Source organism: Solea solea, chromosome 5, assembly GCF_958295425.1.
Source record: "Solea solea chromosome 5, fSolSol10.1, whole genome shotgun sequence".
NCBI lineage: Eukaryota > Metazoa > Chordata > Actinopteri > Pleuronectiformes > Soleidae > Solea > Solea solea.
The window spans coordinates 30,841,784-30,860,851 of NC_081138.1; the positions used below are offsets into that span (position 1 = coordinate 30,841,784).

General features: G+C 42.1%; 1 protein-coding gene across 4 annotated transcripts in view; it reads left to right on the forward strand.

The window, feature by feature from the left end:
* Positions 1-19,068, forward strand: part of znf536 (zinc finger protein 536) — a 317,559-nt gene that overhangs the window by 78,583 nt on the left and 219,908 nt on the right. The window lies entirely within an intron of this gene.

A 19,068-nucleotide genomic window follows, 5' to 3' on the forward strand; every position in this document is an offset into this window, starting at 1 on the left:
AGAACGATCTCACTGATGATGAGGGTGATCATTATAATCACACACACACACACACACACACACACACACACACACACGTGTCACATGTTCTGCTCGAGAAACACAAACGACAACAGAGAAAATAAACAAACCAAACTTTGAATGAAGGATGAAAAAAAGTCAGCAGTTCACCAACAGAAGGTGAACGGGTTAATCTGGAGACACACCCTGAAAGTGACGGCGTAGAGGAAACAGATCAAAAGTTTAATAATTCATGATGAAATAAAACATATCACACACACACACACACAGTGTATGACTGAATGACTGGCACCTCCGCTGAGACGTGGACGTACAGAGGCTCTGCGTGGACGTATCGACAGATAATTCCTCTTTAATCCCATCATATTATCTGATACAGTCTGGTGACTGTGTCTACATCTAAGCCCAGGCTGCCCGTGCCCTCTCGTCTCGTCTGGTCTCGTCTCGTCTCTCCTGTCCTGTCCTGTGTCTGCAGCTCATGTCGTCTCATATACAGTAGCCGTGTTGACCTGTAGGTGTCTGTGATGTGACCTGCAGGAAACTCTTCAGATACTAAAACAAGTTCAGGGAAAAAGGAATTTAAGGAAGGTGTGAGAAGTTAGACGTGTGTGTGTGTGTGTGTGTGTGTGTTAGTGGAGGGTGAAGTGGACGCGCGGTGGCGACCTGCGTGACCCCGGCCTGATGCTCTGACACCGGCGCTCCGAGGACGCGAGGTTAGTTCACCCGACTGCTATTTGTTATCCCGCTGTGGAAAATGCCTTCGCCGTCATATCAGGAATATCGAGCCGAGGTGTGGACGGACATGTCGCGCTGCTCTGTTAATAATAACGCGCAGCAGTGGCGCTGATTTATTTCTGCTGATATTAAAGTGAGGACTGAATGTGAGCGGGCGAGTGAACTCTGTCCTCGGCACAATTTTAGAGTCGGACGCTGAATGAATCTGCTGTCATTTGGATTTCCAGTCATTTCTGTGGCACAAATCTGTAATCTACCTTATCTTAATGTGTATCCCTTAACTTCTGTATAAAATAATAATAATAATGATAAGATAAAAGATTTTACATAAAGAATAAACAGATCAACAGATGTTACTTATGTGTTTTAATGTAGCAAAAACACGTGTATATGTATATATTATATATATAATATTACATAAAGGTAGTTACCAAACAACTCTAAAAAAATGTTTTTACTGTATTTTACCGTAACTTTACAAATGTTGAGCAGAATAGTTCCAAAAATCATGACGTCATGACACGTTACCAAAGAAAACGCGACTAAATATTAGCAAAAATCCTGATTTCCGTTACTAAAATAATGTTGCAAAGTGTTTAAATGTTGCAAAGGGATGTTACCAAATGTCATGTTGCAAAAATGTTTCAATAATTAATAAAATAACAAAAATCATGACTAACTTTACCAAAAAAGTTACATTATAATGTTTTTAAAAAGTATTGGGTCATCAGAAAAGTTACAAACTGTTGCAATGGCACAAAACCTTATTTATTAAATGATTTTAAACATTTTAAGATGTCAAAACATCTTGAATTGCATTGGCCCTTAAAAAATAAGTCACTAGGACTGTATGTTGACATTTTTGACGCAGTTATTCTCTCAAAATGATCCCAAAAATAGAAATGTAGACTTATCAACTTACTGTGAGCATTTTATTTATCATAATATGCATTAATATCGTGCATATATATACATTAATGTACTGCACAATCATACATATTTACTCTGTGTGTGTGTGTGTGTGTGGTTGTAAAGTGAAGAATTATGGCAAAAGAAAGAAAAGAGGAGCTGAATAATTTAGTGCTCACATTATTTTCTAATGCCGTTCTTTAGAATCTGACTGCGTCGCTCTCACTGTAAACGCTTGTGATGGAAATTTGAGGGGATTTTTGGAGGACGCCTGAGAACACTGACTGATGGCAACCAGCTGACTCTGCTGACTCTCACAGCGGCTCGGCGTGTGTTCGAGCCCCGCGAACCCGTATCCCTGCCTCTAAAGCCACCGCGTGACGAATCCAAAACCAAAAAAAAAGAGAAGAGGTCCACATATTTTATTTATGTGTCAAAAGTGGGTTGAAAGGAGTGTAAGGAGGAGGAGGAGGAGGAGGAGGAGGGAGTATCACTCTATCCGTCAGGTTGATATCATTCCATCCGCGCGGATCAATTCTCCCAGACAGAGGGCGATAAGACGGGAGGGAGAGGGAGAGGAAGAGGAGCTGAAATGGCGGTTGTATCGATCCGTCAAAGACGTACAGTGTTGCGTGTTTTGCTTAAACATCCACATAAACCCGAGCTGTCAGAGGTGGGCGGGCGGACGCTGACACTTGACCACACAGACATGGATTGTGGATCTTCTGCTCGGCTTCGCCGCAGCACATAATGGTTTTAACCCGGCGACCAAAACTCTCCTGTGAGGACACATTTATTCATGTTCCACAACATTTATCATAAACGTGGACAATATTTCAACTTTAAGGTCATATGGACGATCTCCAAAAGAAGAAATCAGTGTTTTTAAATCGGCATGAGCTGATATTTAGTATTAATATTTGTCCAATATTGGTCAAAATCACCAGATTTGATATCTGAAAGAGGGAATTTGTTTTTAGAGACAGTAAAAATGTAAATAAAATTCAGCAACATGATTTTCGCTGAGTCATGTCGTCGGCTGCTTATTTCTTCTTTATGGGAGCAGAGTTTTTGTTGCGCAGCAGTCGGAGAATTCTGTCTTTGCGATGGCTGCAGCAGCATGAATGTGTCATGAACAGCTTTGTAGTTTAAAAAGTATGATATCAGTATCGGTTGTGATATTGGCGTCAGTATTGTACGGGAAATGAATAAATCCTTCCAGTTTAAGACCGCCGCTTCTTCATAACTAGCTTTCAGTTTCTGTTACCTAAGCCTCCACTCTCTCTCTCTCTCTCACTTTAAAAGTCACCTGACACCACATGTACGCGGTACGCTCAGGTGGATTCCGCTCAGGTATCAGACTCACTGACCTGAGACGTGCCGTAGTAAAACAAGACCTGAAGTGACCTGGATAAACATCCAGGGACTGTCAGGTGTTTAATGGATGAATGGCACCTGCTTTACATGGAAGTCACACTTAAATATTCAATATAAGACGGACTGTATTTTGTCATTAAACAGCCGCTAACGCTCTCCTGCACCAAAGTCCATTAAGAAAATAAGCCTTTTTAGCTCTGTGAGTCACACAAGCTGCTGCTCTGATGCTGCCTCGTTTGTTGCGTTTATTTGACTCACACTGATGGAGGCAGCAGTGGATCAACGACTCCTGCGAGCTGTGACGTTAAAATGATGGTTTTCTCTATGGGATTTGGTGCAGGGAGAGTGAGGAGGTTTTACAACGCAACACAAACGCTGAGTTTGTGTCAGCACACTCTGCAAAAAACCCAAACTATCCCTTTAAAGCATTTCTAACATTCTCCCGCTGACATAACTTGACACCAATTCAACCCCATCTTCCACAATAATTCCCCCCCCCCCCCCCGCCCCTTCTTCCCCCTGTGTTTTTAAACACATGCATCTGCAGCTGCTTAAGCTCATCACATTCCAAAATTGTGAATAAGTGCAGCAGCTTTAGTGCGAGTGGAAAAAAAAAAGAGGAGGAGGAGGAGGAAAGAAACACAAGATATAACCTCAATTAAGACCACCCACGCAAATTTAGCTGACCGCCGTGAAATTCCCGACATCACAGAAAAAGACCAAGACAGCAACTTTGTGCTTAATGGGTTCAAGGAATTTGCCGGGCGATCCCGTCACGTCCGTCTATGCTGCACGAAAAAAAATGAAAATAAAAAAAAAATCCCGTACACGAGCGAGTGGGACCGGGAGGAAAAGGCCGTCTTCCACTCTGTGGCTGCACACCTGACACGAGGGAGGGCACGAGCAGTTAAAGGAAACCGGAGGAAAAGAGCACAGGGCCATAAAACGGATAGTTTAACCATTGATCGAGAGCAGTGGTGGAAATGGCAGCTGTAAATCAATTTTATCTCGGAGCAGCTAAAGAGTGTTTTCTAATGAGGTTAATGCCACATAATGGCTAAATTTCTCTGCTTAAAAGATGCCCTCAAGGTGGCGGGGGGAGATAGATGTCGCCACGGAAAGTTTAACACCTCAGCCGCTCGACACCGCGCCTCCGTCTTCTTCTCTTTCTGCAATTTAAATGATGTTAGAGGCTTTATCCGCAGAGGGATTCCGGGGGGGGGGCATTATTTCATCCAGTACCACCTTTGTCTAGACAGCTGTTCGATCGATCGATACACACATCCTCCCGAAACTGAGCCCTTGATTATTTCAGTTATTTATTTATTTATTTAAATATATTTGTTTAATATCCTGAAATGGCAGCAGTGTTTCTTTTTGCTGGTGGGAGGAGAGTCCGCTCGCCAGTGGAACGGGCTGGGGCCGGGGACCGGGGGCCGGGGGCCGAGGCCGGGTCCTGGCACTCGGTGAAAAGACAAAGTGACCCGGCACTAATAGATAATGAATCACATGGACCTCGGGCAAATAGTCGTGTTTATGAAGTCTATTGTGTTTGCAGTAGAGAGAGGAGGCCTGAGCAAACACACAAGAACTGAAACCACGTAAACACGCACATGCACGAGAGTTAAAGGCTGATGAGTCCGATGAGATAAACGCCATTTTACGCCATTTTCTGCCTGGAAAACGAAGGTTGTAAACCTTCGTTTTGATCCCGATACCGAAGTCCAAGAGAAAATCAGTGATTTAAGCTTGCAGGGACACAGGAGCTGCTGGTCTACTGCTGCCTCGTTAGCTAAGTCTGAGTCACTGATTTAAATCCAAACTATGGTTTCAATCACAAGAGTCACAAATGAACACGTTTTGAACTCATTGACGGCGACACAGAAAGAACTTAGCGACTGACGCGAGTGGCAGCCGTCTCAGAAACCTATGTTGAAGTTTTGGATGTTGCTCTGACTTGAATGAATCAGTTAATCAGTTAATCAATTGCTGCATTAATTGTCAACTATTTGGAGCGTTCTGTGAAGTTTCTGCTTCTTTAATGTGAATATTTTCTGGTTTCTTTGCTCCACATACCAAACAAAACATTGTGTTTTTGAAACTTCCGACCAGGAACTCGGATATTCCGACTTCTGACTACTGGAACTGGAACGTTCCATTATTGGCCACAACTATCATACGCAAACAAAGCTTACTTTCAGTTTCACATTGTCGTCAGTCTCACAGAAGGAATCCTTGTTTTTGAACATCAGAGGAGAGAATCTACTTCCTGTTTCCCTCCTGCACGTTCACGCCCAGTTTACTAGAACATGATTTTCAGCTGTGTTAGTTTCCTTGGATGCAGATTATCCTCTGATATGCAGCTTCAAACAAAAACACAGTCATCTTGCTGCCTCACTTACTTCCTCCCTCTTGGACGTCTGAACTGACATTGAAATAGATCTCAGCGTAAATGGTTAAACAAAACAAAACCAAACCAAAACAAAACCGAAACAAAACATGGGGGAAAATAAAGCATTAGTATTCGGTGCATGTATGTGTGGCACATGTGTGCTATTTTTAAACGGGGATGCTGTGAAAGTGTGGAATTGGGGACAAGGCAGCCTTGCACCGGGCCGTGACACAGACTTATGTTAAACCTAATTAGATCATGATAATAGCTTTAGGGCCCCAGTGATCAATGCTAGAGGTCTGTGGAGATGAACTTTCCTTAAGTTTCAGACTGCACAGATTTCTCTCTCTCTCACACACACACACACACACACGCTAAGGTTTGTTCAGCTACTCTTTTAAGGACTCTACATCGACTTCCATTCATTTCTGCAGCCTAACCAAAGCGTTATCCCAACACTTAACCTTAACCACTTCCTCAGAAAATGAGGTTCTGCCTCATTAGGACCAGGTTTTGGTCTCCGTGAGGTCTACTGGTCCTGACGAGGTCAGTTATTTATGCCTGAAAAAGTCAAAAACAAATGCACTCAACAACCGGACGACGTGTCTCCATGTCCTCCGTCTGTTGTTAGTTGCGCTGCAAATAATCAATTCATGCATTAATAATCAACGGCTGAATTAATCATGAACTGTTTTGCTAATTGATTCATGAGGTTGATTCTTTATTTTCTTTTTATAACATTAAGTTTTATGATTTTTGCAGCTTCTAAAATTGTTTCTTTGACAGTGAATTGAATCTATTTGGTATGAGGAGAAGTTTAAGGACGGAGACCAACGGTAATTATCTGATTTGTTCATGAAATATGTCAACAACATGTTATGTAACCATTACAAACGCGAAATAGCTTGATTATTACCTTTTAGCACCAAAATAAACAAGCTTCCTGGGAAATCTTGTCATGGTAAACCAAAATCACATGACCCAGGAACTTTTAAAACTTTTATCACCATGATTTTTTATCACATTTCTGCCATTTTCTAACTTGAAATGAAGCAAATATCTGATTATTGTCTCGAGAAAATCATCAACGGTTCATACAATAATGAAAACAATGTTAGGTTGCAGCCTCTGTGGTCTCTAATGGTCAGATTATTGACCAGTGTATGGTCAGTGTTGGGAGTTTTAAATAGCCTGCATCAGTGCCACATTCACCACCAACTGGATGGATATGATTAAGAATTCTTTAATGCCCGTGTTCATAATTCATAAAGCCTGTCTGATGACGCCTCCTGAGTCTTATCCAAGCGTTTCCCATAATGCACTGGTCCACAGTGTCCATCTTCCACATCACACATAGCCCATTGTCCACTGTGAGCTGCGGGTGAAGTTTTCACATCTGCTAATGTGCCAACGAGCCAGTTTCTGATGAATCTCAATCAATGAATAATCAATTATTACATTAGTCATGAACTATTTTGAGTGTTTTCTCTGATTGTTCAGCTTCTTAAATGTGAATATTTTCTGGTTTCTTTGCTCCATATAACAAAGAAATCATTGATCCTGAATCATTTTGGTTTGTGGACAAAAGATAACATTTGAAATACCAACCAAGTAATCAATTAATGGAGATTAATAGAAGAATTGTATGTGTTTTTGTTTTGTTAAGCAGTAATTTGTTAGTGCAATCTGAAATCAGGGTGAAGTAATTCTTTGTAGTGATATATATATATATCATAGTGTCATCGGCGTATACTGTGATCGTATGGAGCAATTTTCTGGTTTCTTTGCTCCATATAACAAAGAAAAAAACATTAAAACTGTTTGTGGACAAAACAGGACATTTGAGAACATCATCATTGTGACATTTTTCAACATTTTATGGACCAAACAACACATCGATTAATGGAGAAAATGAATCCATTATGAAAATAATCATTAGCTGCAGCTTTACTGGAAGCATTTTGCACAGTCCAAGGTTTTTGCAGTGACATCATAGGGATTATGAGGACTGTTAGACCTGTGACACACAGTTAAAGACAATTTGGCTTCATTTAAAAATGATAATCTGGATGAGTCTTGTTTTTCTTGTCCTGAATTATCAGCGGCTAAAGACACTCGACTGTCAGTGGACGAGTGGAACAGCCTCTGGAACTTGTTGTGTGTTTTATAGAAAGCCGTTATGTCTGGTTTGTCCTTTGTCGTCTTATCTCGACACGATCCAAACCATTAGAGCTGCAGTTGTCTGTGGATGTTTGAGGTTTGTGGAGTCAATTATTAAAATATCCATGTTTTGAGATGGGATGATCACAGACACATGAACTTGACTGGGTGAAATCTGTCCCTCCGTGAAACTCTGCTCTTATTAATATATTTATTGTCCGACTTTGAAGTGTAGACAGTTTTTGTCAGTGCTGCTGCTGCAGAAATGACTTGTATGCAGAGTAGGAGTAGTAGAACTTCCCCTCTCTGTGATTTGTCAAAGCTTCCCGTCACACCACAGATTTAGTTGTGAGGCTGTAAAAAGAGTCCTAAGGATGTGCAAGGAGTGTTCTTCTCTCTCTCTCTCTGAAAACTTGATTTACATTATTCTGAAAGGCTGTAATGGAATAAATGATCAATAACACTTAAATAAGGGAAAGAAAGTAAAGTACCTTTAAAGACTAAAACCCCCATTCAGTCTCGGTTGAAAGATCCGTCCTGACTGATCTAATCATGTCCGAAAGCGTCCAGAGCAAACGGATTAGAGGCTCCGCCTCTTCAGCTGACGTCCGCTGATCCGCAGCAGTTTCAGTTTAACGGCCATTTCATGTAACAGCAGCGTGAGTAGAGCTTTGACTCCCTCGTGTCTCCTGTCGTCAGAGACAATGAAATCTCCAAAAAAAGACATGCCATATTTGAATTAAGAGTGCAAAGAAGCCACGTCTGAGCACGTGTGGGCACACCAGAATAATCCAGAACCTGTTTTAGTGCCAGATGTGAACAGGTGTCTGAATTGGGCCCTAAGTGTCGGACGGTCAGTCCTCTGTTCCACATCAGCGCGTCTCTTGTTGAACGGGTTAATGGCTCAAGGTGTAAACGTCTCCGAGTCGTGGATTAGACCACAGACGCTCTGTATGAGTGCACTCCATTTACCATTTAGCATTTAGCAGCAGAGCTGCTGTTTCTGTTGAGGAAACGACGCGGGCCGCCTCACAATTCTGATGTAATTGGACACTAAAGTGACTCCAAAGATTTCAGCCGCTGCTCCTCCTCCTCCTCCTCTTATTCTCCCCTCTCCCTCTGTTTCTCCTTTAAGCCGTGAGTCACAGGCGTTGTGAACACGCCGGGAAGGTGAAACATGCAGGCGGTGACCTAATAAGAAGACCTTTGAAGTGTGCCCATTAATACAGCTGTCCGAAGAATATTCCATAATAGAATATACTATATTTAAAGTTGTTTTATGTGCCTTATATCTGGGTCTGTGGCGCTTTAATACAGCTGTGAATTACCTGCACTGACACCTTATTAGCAGCAGTGGGGAGCGCGGAGGACACAGTGGGAGGCTGTGGAGGCTCGGTGCGGCACACGTTCATGTGTTCACCAGCAGCAGCAGCAGCAGCAAACATGGTGACTGCTCACTGTGTGTGACCTGCTGTACATGACATTTATATTCTGCTTGACCTTCACTGGGTAAAAGAGTCTGTTAAGATCCTCAAACTCAACACGACTGGTGGAAAATGTAGAAAACTGTACAGCAACCGTGATGAATAATGGATATAATACAAGAAAACAAGTGAAAAAATAATATCAAACAAGAAAATGGGCACTATACAAGAAAGATACCTGATGTAATACAAGAAATGAGTATAATACCAGACCAAAATATACCATAATACAAAATAAAACTTACTACAATACAAGACACATTGATATAATGCAAGAAAACAAGAAAATTGATATTATGCAAGGAAAACCGATATAAAACAAGACAAATAAAATAAAATATGAGAAATAAACTCATTTAATACTAGACATGAAAACAATACAAGACAGAAAATTGTCATTATACAAGGAAATATGGATATAAATCAAAGAATGGAAATAATAAAGATAAGAAAAAGATAATATACGAAAACAAGTTGTAAAAAAGGACATTGAAATGGATTAAATACAAAACAAAATAGGTAGAAGATACAAGAAATAATAGAACAATTCATGTAACACAAAAAGGAACAAATGTAATATGAGAAAAAAGTCATCTGAATTTACTCAAAATGGTCAAGAACAACAATAATCATATTCAATACAGACATATAAAGTTTAATAATGAATAAACAAAGTGGTTCAGTGGTGGAGCGGGTCAACTTTGAAATAGAAAGGTTGAACGTTTGATTCCCCGTTCTACATGAACATGCTGATGAACACACTTTTACCCTTTATGTTTTCTCCTGATGGAAACGTGTGAAACATGTATGAATAATAATGTGGATGTGAGTGAATGTGAGTGAATGGGTGAAAACTGCAGCTTTGAGTCACAGGGACTTGTAAAGATGTGAGTTCTGAAACCTCACACACACACACACACACACTCTGAGACTCAGCAGCACTTTTGTTCACTTCTGGCCTCCTTAACAAAGCGACTGTTTTTTAATGCCATGTTGTAGCTCTTTTTTATTCCCGACTCAGGAAACCTTCCAGCGTCTCTTCTTTTTTTTTAAAGCGTGTGACTCAAATCCCCCTCCTCTACTCCAGTGTCTGCTCTTATTATGAACAGTAGCGGTAACAGAGCAAAGCATATACTCCTTTGGAAGCTGTTCACGCACTCTGAAGGACCACTCTCCTCAGCTCCCACCACCACCACCACCACCACCAGCAGCACCACCACTGCTGCTGCTGCTGCTGCTGCTGCCGCCGCCTCCCCCACGTCTTTTGATTGATATGTGAAATCCGTCTGTGTGCCGGGCTCTAAAGCCCGGTCCCTGTGTGCGTCTGAAAGGTGCTCATTGTCGACGAGAGACCACTTTGTCAAGAAACAATCCTGTTCCCAAGGAAGCTGAGAATGTCTTTAAAAAAAAAAGAGAAAAAGAAAGATACGGGGCCCTTTTATTGTGTACAATTTGGAGGAACTTTAATTTTGTGTGTGAGGTCATTTTAATCCTGATGAATTTTTATAGTAGCGCTTGTAGTTCAATGCCTGCTTTGCCCCCAATGCCTCGAAAAGAAGGGGAGGAAAATAAAGGAGGGAATCGAGGACGGGGGTTAGGAAAGAGTGCATGGAAAAAAAACCACCCACCCACAGGCACGGGCAAACAATCCCGAACTTAAAGTGTCACGGAGAGTGCGGAGGACGCGTAGAGTCCTTTGTCCCCGGGACACATTGGGATGTATTTAAGTTCTACAAAGGACAGGCTCCTGAATGGAGGCTTGATTTCTGCTACAAGGTTTTAAAAAAATGCCCGCTCTAAGGAGAGATTGGCATGGGATAAAGTTTGTTGCGTTGGTGGTAATCTCTCACCCAAACCACCCAAGATATCCAGTCGACACTGCTGATCATTACGGTCACAAAGGCTCAGAAACCTTCTGCTTTTAGATGATTTAAAACAGTGGTTCTCAAACTTTTTTATACCAAGTACGACCAGAGAAACTGCTCTTGAAGTACTCGTCTGGATTAGGGTTAGGCACCTACACTCAGTTTTAGAGTCTCCCATTTGTCTAATCCCCCAAATATGCGTGTTCTTGGACAGTGGGTAATCTCTCACCCCAACCACCCAAGATATCCAGTCTGAACTTGTGCCAGAGAGATAGAGGCAGACGCGGTGGTCGTAAAGGGTCAGAAACCTTCTGGTCTTGCATCATTTAAAACAGTGGTTCTCAAACTTTTTATACCAAGTCGACCTGAGAAACTGTTCTTGAAGTACTCGTCTTCTACCGCTTTATCCTCCCCATGAGGGTCACGGGGGAAAACGATCGTCCGTCCGTCCATCACGGGGACTCATGGAAGCAACCGTTCACACTCAAGTTTTAGAGTGTCCAAATTTGTCTAATCCCCCAAATCTGCATGTTCTTGGACAGTGGGAGGAAACCAGAGAACCTGGAGACAACCCAAACATGCCAACTCCACGCAGAAAGGCCCTTGTTGTTCCTGACCTGGGTTGCAAACCACTCTGAGGTCTTCTTTGACGTAACACCACAATCACCAACGTTAAATTACAGTGGTGTGAATAGGAGAACAGAGTCTTTCCCTGCCTAGTCTCACATCTCCTACGACGACGTGCTCCTGGAAAGCAATGTAACATACAGACTTGGACGAGATGATGAGGTGGAAGAAGGTGCAATTGTGAAACCGCAGACAGAACCTCCGCCTCTTTGACGTCTCCTCAGGGGACGATCACGGAAGTAGCCGAGGCTCTCCGGCGACCCACCTCTCCGATTGACCCATGACCTCACACAGTGTCGTGAACAATGCGAAAGACAAAAACATGGTGTAGTCAACCATCAGTTTTGAAAATATCCAGTTTATTCCCATAGAAAGTTCCCACTTTTGAAAGTTCCCTGCTAATGATGCGATTGACGATTCGTGATCGACAGATCAGACAGATTGTTTATCACTTTTTGACCCTGAGAAACATTCACAGAGTTAGAAGTTCTGTCTTCTCCTTCACGATAATAGAGCTAATATTTCTTCTTTTGTGTAAACTAATGGTCTTTATTTGAGCTGCGGGTTTCTGTCTTTTTTCATGTGGGAACTTTGTGTTTGTTGTGTTCTGTCGCCGCCGTCGTCTTCGCCCTCTGGCCGCCTTCTCGTCCGCTCCGGTCTACTTGGATGTGAGCCCATTAAAGACGGAGCAGTAGGCGAATGTAAACAACGGGAGAAGCTGTGTGGAAAAATGTGAATTTGGGTTGCAGTGCATTTTTTTTTTTTTTTTTAGCAAATGAAAGCACTAGATAAACACGTTAACTTGTCTCACTTTTGTCGCCGCTCTTCGGGAAAACGGTGCATCCTCGCAGGAGGCCCGCTCATCACCATGGCGGCTAAATGGAAACTGGATCTTGTTTGAGGAACGGCAGGGTGAGACCAAACAGCATGATTCATAATGGTTATTTATGTACTATGTAGCTGAGACTCAGCAGGGGGCAGAGGCATGGTCTTTACTAAGTACATCTTTCTCTTTTTTTATTTTTTCCTTCTTCTTCTTCTTCTTCCTCGCTCAGGCGGCGAGCGGAGCTTGTGCTCGCACGTCTATCCTGGTAAATATTTCTCATATGGAAACTGAAAATACATTTTAAAAAAAATGTTGTTTTTTTGATCATGAACCAAAATAACGAGTGTAGGAGTCGCCGCCACCGTCGTCGGGCGGACGTTGTGGTCGCGTCGCATTCTCCGTGCAAAGAAACGAGGTGCATTCAAGAAAGTTTGACTGGTTGTTTCCTCGAGTTCATAACAAAATAAACCGCTGACATTAAAACGCAGCAGTAAGACACAAGCTCCTTCATTTTTCCTCTAACTGCCCTTTTTTTCCCTCTCCTCCCCCTAACTTTCTCTCCCCTCCTCCCTCTGTTCTGAGACGCAGAGATCCAAGTGCGCGATGGTGCATTACTAAGGACACCTGCTCTGTGGATGTGGCCAGGCAGATTGACTGTGTGTGTGTGTGTGTGTGAACGTGTGTGTGTGTGTGTGTGCGTGCTCTTATTCATTCATCAATTTTTAGGCTGAGACTGGGACCAAACCTATCAAAACTGTTCTGAAGTCAATCTGTCCATTTCTGCCTGAAATTATGCATAATGGGCTTTTAATTTCCGTGCCATGCCTCGCGCTCAAGCCGCAGTGTCCTTCTCGGAGAACAGCACGGAGCTCAAACTGTGAGGGCGTGGAGCGTTAAAGGGACAGTTCAGGTTCAAGTGGTGGAGAAAAATGGGATTTTAGCTACTTAACAAAAAAATCTACACCCGTAATATGTCTGCGATATCACGGTTTTATCTCAAATACAAGTTCAACCACTCACTCTCCCACACCAAATCCCATAGATAAAACACAGTTTTTAGCGATCAGGAGCTGAAGAGGTGCCTACATATGTCTACGATGTCTTAAGAACATGTTCACTATTATATCTCACTGTTACAATACTTTTTCAACTGTAAATTCCACTTTGTAAACCACTCACTCTCCCGCACCAAATCCCATTGAGAAATCTAACGTTTTTAGCGATCTGGAGTTCAGGAGCTGCTGGTCTACTTCTGCTCCATGTGGTAAATTTGTATCACTTAGGTGAAACTGAACAAAGATTTTTTAAAGCCAAACTCACTAAATAACACATTTGAATTTACTAATGTTGGCAGCAGCGGATCAACACCTCTGTGCGAGCTGTGATGTAAAATCGCTGATTTTCTCAATGGGGTTTGGTGCAGGAGAGTGAGTGGCTCACAAACTTCAGTTTCCCGTTGAACAAAAGCTGTCAGTAAATGAAAGTCACATTCTCAAGACACTGTAGACTTAATATGACCTAGGTTTAATGAGCTTAGTCTTCTTTTAAGAAGCTAAAATGTGTTTTTTTTTGTCAACTCAGTGCTTGCTTTGTTGCAGTAACTCATACAAGCACACTTCAAAAAGTCCTACGCTGCCCTTTTTAATGTAAAAAGATCACCGTTAACTTCACACTGTGGAATATATGGGGAGGGGATTTAAATAATACCGTGAACAGACATTGTTCTGTCTGTAAAAATCTGAGTTTTTGGGGGAGTCTTAACCCTCGGCGACGTCGTCTCCACAGACACATGCTTTGACCTTTATATCCCTTCCACTTGTCATTTCATTAATTCCCCCCCCCCCCAAAAGAGAGAGAGAGAGGGAGAGAAAGAAAGTCATATTTCCAGAGCAGAGGAAGGAGAGCGAACAATCTGTTCTGTTACATTATCCTGTTCCTTTCTCTCGCTCTGGGAACGAGAGAAAGGAAGAAAAGGAAGCGAGGGAGGCAAATGGGGGAGAAACACTTTTTTTTACCTTCTTCTTATCGACGTTTGAATGAGTTCTGTTCACATCCTCTCCTTAACCCCCGCCCGCCCCGGCCGACCACTGTACCCCCGCGCTACACAAAAATACAAAACCCATTCACTTTGTATGTAGGTCACATTACAGCGGTGTCTAGCTATTGGACATGGCCTTAGATAACTGTTTGTCGAGTATTAAATGCTTTCGCTGCCTCAGCAGCCTCCGCCGCTGGTATTTCTCACACAGCTGTGCGAGTGAAAGGAGGCAGCGAGGAAGCGCTGCAGCAAAAACCACGTCACACACACACACACACACACACACTGAGCTTTCAACTCCTACTTTCCCTCACATAAAAGTCGCCGTATGTGTGAAGTTGAAAACTGTAAACGCGAGCCGAACCCGTTTGACCCCGCGAGGCGTCAACTTGCTTTTTTTTCGTTTTCGCTTCTTATCCCACGTTTGCGTGACCTTGCTCGCCGCCCGTGTTCCCACAGCGCCGGCCCTAATGGGGCAGATACTCTCCGACATTATCTCCTCCACACCCACACACACCCCCTGGTTTTTAAAGAATTGCACCTGCTTTTATTTATTTTATTATGTTTTTTTACACCAGGCAGAAAAAGAGGGAAGCGTTCACTTAACACAGAAAAGCACGGGACGAGAAGAAGGGCACGTCTCCACTGTGCTTTTTTGCCCTCTGTTGTCTTTGCATGAAATGAAAGATGCAAGTGTGTGTGTGTGTGTGTGTGTGTGTGTGTGTGTGTTATCCTCCTCTCCCTCTGTCCTTTGTATGAAATGAGCCCAGATGGTGATTGATTTTTCAAGTGCTGACATCCCTGCTTGAGAAGGACCCCTCCTCTGCTCTGCTCTCCACACACACGCACACACACACACACACACACACAGACACACACACAGACACACACACACACGCACACACATACCCTTCTTTGTGCCGAGTAAGTGAGGCGCACTAACATCTCAGTGCCATCATCATCTTTGTGACTGCCAGCAACCACCATTGATTGACAAAAGTATGCATGCAAACAAACACACACACACACACACACATAGAAGAGGCGGTCATTCCCTCTCTGACCAGAAGTGGTGAAACATGAAAACACGGGAGCAAAATTAGATCTGTCATGAATAAAACGTCAATCTGTGACTTTTTCTTCATTTAAAAGAAGCTAAATCTACAGCGTCGATGATCTGAAAGTCACATTTTCATCATTTATCGTCAAAGAAACGCCAAGAAAATCGCTCGTTTCTTTTAAATCACCGCTTATTATTGGTATAATTGGTTTCTACTACATTTTTAATGGTGTGATAAACTCTTAAACTTTAACATTTTTGATGGTTTTGTTTTAAAAGTTCCCATAAAACTAAAAAAATCATCATAATCCAGATTTCTGAGAAAAAGTCAGAATTCTGACTTTGGTCTCTGAATTCTAAATCAGAATTCTAAGAAAAACTGACAGAATCAATCTCAGAATCCCGACTTTAATCTCCAATTCTGACTTTAATCTCAGAATTCTAAATCTGAATTATGAGATTAAAATCAGACATCCAACTGTACAACTTGAGACAAAAGCAGGGATGAGGCCGTACAATACGACATTAAATTGATTAGATTTGATCCAAAAGCCTTAAATATCATAAACATTGTTAATTAAGACCAGGTTGTAAGAAGACACTTCCACCAAACACGTTAAAACAAAGATAAAAGGCTAAATGCACGAGTTAAATTGTGTGAAAAGACTCTACAGGACTAATATTGATATCAGATATGATAAAAAAAAAAGTGAAAGTGAACTGAGCCCGTTGGCATTAACTTAAATTGCCAGAAAATGTCATTAAAATCTGAACTTAGTCAAAACCTGTTTAAAGCCAGTGATGGAGAATATTCAAGAATTGTCTCCACACTGAGGGACGGACGGACACAGAGACAGAGGGACGGGCGAGCGACCGTGGGGGTGAAGCGGCAGAGAGCTGTGCACGCCACAGCAGCCCTATTGAGTTAAAGTGGCTGTGCGGCTAAATGATGTCATTGGCTAACTAGGCGTTCTCAGGCCATTGCTTCTGTTTGCGTGACTAAATACATACAATTAAGGCCTCGGCACTTCTCAATCTCTGTGAACTCATTGTTATCCCCGGGTTCAAGTGCACTGATAATGGGGGCCAGAGGAAAACAGGCGTAGCAGTGAGAGACACAGAGAGAGAGACAGAGAGAGACAGAGACACAGAGAGAGAGACAGAGCTGGTGGGTAAAAGAGACGTCTCATTAATAGTGGCATTCGCTTTCACCCCAGCAGCTCCACTCAAGCCTCTGCTCACTCATCTGTTCCCTTCTTCTTCTTCTTCTTCTTCTTTCCTCTGGCTCTCATTGTCTTACTTTTCTCTTTTATACCCCTTTTTTTCACTGATTTTCATCCATCCATCCATCCATCCCTCCCTCCGTCCATCCACCCCCCACCACCCCTCTGTTTCTGTGTCTCTTACCACTCGGTGGATGTGAGGATGCTTTGTGTACACGCTGTTTGTTCCCATACAGTGGGGGTCTTTCACACAGGGGCAGTATGATGACACACACACACACACACCATTGTTAACCAGTTCCACACTGAGTGGACGGACATTTGACAGGCTGAAAAAAAAATAGTGAAAGAAACTGGTTTCTATTAAAGGCCTCGCGTGATTTTCTTCTTTTTAGAAAACAAAAGTCAGACTTTAATATTATTTTTTTTTCAATTCTGACTTTGATCTCTGAAATCTACATCTGTATTCAGAATAGATTTAGATAGATTCTGTGAAACAATGTCTGAATTAATCTTGGGAATTCTGGAAATTTCTGACTTTATTCTTAGAATTCTGACGTTGATATTGAATTCTAAGTCTGACTTCTGAGATAAAAAGTCTGATTTGTTACTTAAATCTTGGAATTCTGACTTTTATCCCTAGATTTCTGTGTTCTAAATCTGAAGTTTGAGATTAGATTCAGAAATCCAAGAATAATGTAAATCACAGTATCCTGACTTTATTCTCAGAATTCTGACTTTGATCCGAAATTCTGAGAAAAAGTGTAATATATACTTTCATACTTTAATCTCTGAATTTTTTCCCCTAGATTTCTGACTTTAATCTCAGAATTCTCAATCCAAATTTTGAGATTAGATTTAGAAATCTAAGAAAAAAAGTCAGAGTAAATCTCACAATCCTAACTTTACTCGCGGAACTCTGAGATTAGAAAAAATCAGAGTTGTACTTTAATCTCAGCATCAAAACTCCCAGAGCCTCGTAATCCTCTGTGTGCTGTGATACAAAAACTGAATCATCCACAAAGGAAACACTGTAACCAAGCCTCAGTTGTGGCCCGGCTACTGCAGTGGAGGTCACATTGTAGACACCCCCCCCCCCACTGTAACGCACACACACACACACACATGAAGCAGCTCGAGTGTAATCGTCTAAAGTGAGACTTCCCTGATGGCTGCGACGCTTGACAGTGATGCCCTCAAGTCTCACAGAAAACTCTGTAACTGGAGAACAATTGCTTCTGTCTGTCTTGAGTAACTGGATCAGCACGCCGTCGTCCCTGCCCACAGGCGCGCATGCACACACACACACACACACACACTCACTCATGACTTCAGCAAACATTACAGTGACTTAAACTTAACTTTAATTCATTAATTCAACATCTCCTTTTCCTTAAAATGTAATCATTCAAGTCAAAATGCACATTTTTGACACGCGGCTCATATGTTTATGACTTTATCTCAGTGTTTTTAACAGGAAACTGTCTTTTCTGTGACCATTTGTTCTCCCACACCAAACCTCATAGAGAAAATCAGCGTTTTTAGCTCCCAGGGACACAGCAGCTCATGGTCTACTGCTGCCTCGTTTGCCAAGTCTGTGTGAGTGAGTTTTATCGGCGTAAACAAGTTTAAACACAGAAGTTGCAAAATGACATATTTTAACTCATTAATGGAGGCATTGGTGGATCAGAAACTCCTGTGAGTTGTGATGTAAAATCACTGATTTTCTCTATGGACTTTGGTGCAGGAGGTTATTGGTTTTACAAAGTGGCACAGACGTCAGTTTCCTGTTGGAATAACGGTGTCTGACAGTGAGATAAAGGGACAAACGTTTTCTTAAGATGTCAAAGAGAGTTTTTCATTTGTTTTTATTTTTGCAAATGCTTAGTTTTAGATTAGTTTTTTTAGTTTTACATGAAAACTTAACACATTTACGCTGGTTTAGTTCATTTTGTAAACACACAATTCAGTTTCAGTCAGTTATCGTTTTATTTTTTTTATCAGTTTTCCTTAGTTTTTGTTAACATAATAACCTTTTTTTTCCTTCCTGTTTCACTCTGTTAAAGTTAAACGTCCTGTGTCTCACGCTGGTTCATGTAACAGCAAAAAAAATCACTAAACTCATCCTTCGATAGAACTTTATTATCGTCCTGGACCACACACACACACATACACACCAGTGTGCACTGTGTGTGTGTGTGTGTGTGTGTGAAGGTGGTGGCGTTGTCGTTGGGGCGTGGTGAAGGCGGCGGCGGCAGCAGCAGCCGACGTAAATGGATCTTATTTAGCGGCACGTCAACACGTGTAAGGGGGCTTACGGCTCATTACTCTGGGCCTCGATCCCCTCTGCT